Below are 3,821 nucleotides of genomic sequence, written 5' to 3' on the forward strand. Positions count from 1 at the left end.
TCTTTCTTTGGAAAATACCTTGTCCCAGTGGGCCTCACTAGCTGGAGAACTCTGCTATTAGCTATAACTAGCATATAGGTTCACCTTTGAACTACGTGGGTTTGAACTCTCCAAGGTGCAGGTCCGCTTCTACTTAGATATTTTTGTTGCTGTTTCTTGGAATTTTTCCATAGTTTAAAAGAAAAAGATAATGAACCATGTGGCCCAGAAATATAGAAAAAAATTCACAGTTAGGTATATCACAAATGCAAAAAATATAGGTAGATAATAGTCTATTATTTACTATCAGAAAATACACACAAATCTATTATAAAAGTTAAAATTAAAAAAGAATTTACAGACCATATCTGGCGCCATTCTCAGCTGAGAGTGAAATGTAAATATTAATAATAATAACAACAACAATAATAATAATAATAATAATAATAATAATAAATGTAAGCTATAAGTGCATAAAATTAGCTATTCTGCCTCTGGTATTACTGGAATAACTTCACTGTCACCTTCTATTGCTATTATGGTAAGCTCAAGTGTTGTCAGTGTTCACTTAAAACACCATAGGACACTAATCATCTCCATGAGGCAGTCCCTCTAGTAAATTGGCTATCACAGTAACAGTGATCTTTCAGAATTCTTATGTATTTTTCACTGCATAAATTCATATGCAATATACATTCATTGACTGTTTATGTTATCAGCAAGGTTTCTAGTTAACAGCAAGCTATTAATATTAATTTTTTGGGGAAAGCCAAAAGTTATCCATGGAATTTGGGCTTAGAAGGAAGAATAAAAGTGGACCACAGACAATCTTTATCATAAACCTCTCTGCAGCCACTGGCCTAATTATCATTGTACCCAGGAGTAGCCCCAACTGTTCACCAGGTCACAGTCGCTATCAGGTAACCATGAGTAATAAGGCTGAGACCCAGCAGCCACCACCACTGTCCTTAGTGTTGTTGACACCAAGCCCAGCACCAGGACAGTAACACAGAGTGTGGTGGCTCAGAAAAATTCTTCAGGGAGGCACCTGCTGGCAGGAACATTGCAAGGATGGTATGTGGAAGTATAAAAGTGGTTCAAAGTAAGAAATGGATAAGGTTTCCTTAATAGGAATGACATAAAGAAAGATGTATTTGTATACTAGATTGTCACTCAGAAGAATCCCAGAGTACCTTCACAGAACAGGAGATGGACTGTGTAGCTTCATGTTTTGGTAGGACAAAAAGAATGGAGACAGCTGATGTTACAGACCCTGGTGGAGTCCCAGCTCATGGCAGTGAATATGCAGCAGACCATAATCATTATAGACCCTGTTCATGTTGTTTATAAAACTGCCTGCAGAATTACCAGAATACTGAGAGTAGGGGAAAAAAAAACTTTTTATTTTTTTTTTTTGGAGAGTGCTTCAATTGGAGAGTGCTTTAAGAGGCCAGGCCCAATAACACCTACCCTATAGCAGGAGAAATTTCTCACCTTACTACATGCAGAAGCTCTATGGGCCTCAACCACAGTATTCCAACCCTCCTGTTCATGGAGAAGTGCTGGAGGGTACAGACAACCAGTATTCAGGAGAGCAAGGTAGACCCATAAGGTAGAACTTGTATCAGCATTATGGACCATGAATCCCCAGTGGCCTCCTCACCAAAGAAGGCCAGCAGAGGACAGTGATGAAGAGGATGAGGAAAATCAAGGAGATGAGAACCCAGGTCAGCAGCCACTTCAACCTTGGTACCTCAGCAACTTCGATTACTGACACAAGCACCTAGAAAACACTAAATCACAAGATGGCAAAGAGATGAAAGCAGCTATTCTATCAACTGAGAATTCCTCAGCTCCCAAGGCTGAGCAGAGCAGGGCTGAATAGATGTCAGTTGCCCTTCCACTCTACCTTTACCTAGTCATCCAACAGGAATAAAAAATAAAAAAAAATTCCAGCAAGAAAATGAACAGAAGCCTGAGGCTGGAGAACTTAACTGCTTGCTTTCTGCCTATTGACCAGATAACTAGAAGAATCTGCATTACTAATGTAGCATAGAGTTGTTTTTTTTTTAAATTTTTACTTAAAGACATCCCTTTTTGGTAGTGTGTGTGTGTGTGTGTGTGTGTGTGTGTGTGTGTAGGGTGTTTTAAGAAACTTGTTTTCTCTCAATACACCACACAACATTTTTTGAATTGTTACATATTTGGTGAAATTGAGATTTTTGAGAACTTCACTTTTAATTTATAATAAAAAATTGTAACTTGATTTAGAAAATAAGTCCACAAATTGTACACACCTATCAATAAAAGTCTTAATTTTAAAAATTGTTGAACATAGAATTTTGACTGTTTGTTCCACAATGCTCCTTACAACATGTTGTTCAAGAGTCTGCAGTAGTTTCCGTCTCAGCCGTGCCTGTTTTGGGATAACTTGTTGCAAATACTCAAGGCTTCTGTGTGATGTGTTCTCAATATCTGATTCTGAGTATCCATTATGTGGCTTTGTATCATGACTACTTCACCCTTCTCTGTCCACCCATTCCCGGTTTACTATTCTTTATTTTATTCACATTCATTGAATAATTTCAGTCTACTTTGATTTAAAATTCTATCCATGTGCTTATGATTCACATGATATCCCCAACCATTTTAATCTAGAACTATATATTCAATTATCTTTTGCAAATATTCAACTAGATTGTTATAGGCATGCATCCTTCATCAACATTCAGATGAATCAGATCTTAGAGGTAGTCTTTATTCAACTCTGACATTGTGTTGACTGCCTTTCTCTATAAACTGTATTCTATGAATACCTCTATCAAACATTTTCTGTACTGAGTCATGAGAATATGCTTTATCTATTAATTTATTACCTCACTGCAATTTCTCTGGAGACAGAAACTTTGCTAAATCAACCTTGTATTTCCAGCAATTACATTGCAATAAGAATTGTAATGCATTCCACTGTCATATATCAAGTAGGGATTCTGCAACATTTTAAGTAATAGATAAATGCAAGTAGTTTTTAAAATTATTTATTTATTTTTCATAGTTCATTCCCTTCAACAATAGACCAGGAATCCTTAGGATGTAATGTGTGCTACACTATGGTTTAAGCACTGCTTTCCAAGGAAAATGTAGACATGGTTTATGCATCAAGTTGGCAGTTAAATGATATAAGATCTATTTCATACCTGAAATATTATGAACCTATGGTTTTACAATACTTTAAGAAGAAATTATATAAGAAAGAAAAGTTAACTTTCTTTGGCCCATTGTCCAAAGTTTCTAGTTAATCATTTTGCCAGTACTAAATGTGCTGCTTAATTGCTCAGAAATCAAATTACATTAACACTACCAAAAGCTACAGAAAATTGGCACAAATACCATTAACAGATGAAGTATCATTTAAATTAAATGCTTCATTTATTTCATTATTTTAAAGTCATCACATGAGTTTAGAATAAATGAACATGCAACTTATAACAATTTACTTGGCAAGTATTTGCATCTTCCAGGGACAGTATCTGCATGCACTCTCTCTGAAACAATGAAGAGTGATCTCCATTTTGGTTTTATTTTTAATGTGCTTCATGATGGTGATAGAGCAGGATATTTGAGCTTGCTGCAGAATAACAGAAGGAAGAAAAGTGACAAATTTTAATGCTGAGGCAAAATAGAACCTCAACTTCAGTGACTAGAATTTTAAAAATTGTGCTTAGATTTCTTTGTAAGCAGAGGGATAAATCATTCACCTTTGGGGAAGACACACTATATGGGAAAAGGGTGTATAAAAATCTGGAAGTGTTTTGGATTAAATTTGTATAAATTTATAGAAT

At 35.6% G+C, this 3,821-nt stretch overlaps 1 pseudogene; it reads left to right on the plus strand.

The window, feature by feature from the left end:
- The first annotated feature begins 1,050 nt into the window (after positions 1-1,050).
- LOC114089363 (Y-box-binding protein 1 pseudogene) lies at positions 1,051-1,864 on the plus strand (annotated as a pseudogene).
- The last annotated feature ends 1,957 nt before the right edge of the window (positions 1,865-3,821 follow it).

The sequence above is a fragment of the Marmota flaviventris genome, chromosome 4, assembly GCF_047511675.1.
Source record: "Marmota flaviventris isolate mMarFla1 chromosome 4, mMarFla1.hap1, whole genome shotgun sequence".
Taxonomy (NCBI): domain Eukaryota; kingdom Metazoa; phylum Chordata; class Mammalia; order Rodentia; family Sciuridae; genus Marmota; species Marmota flaviventris.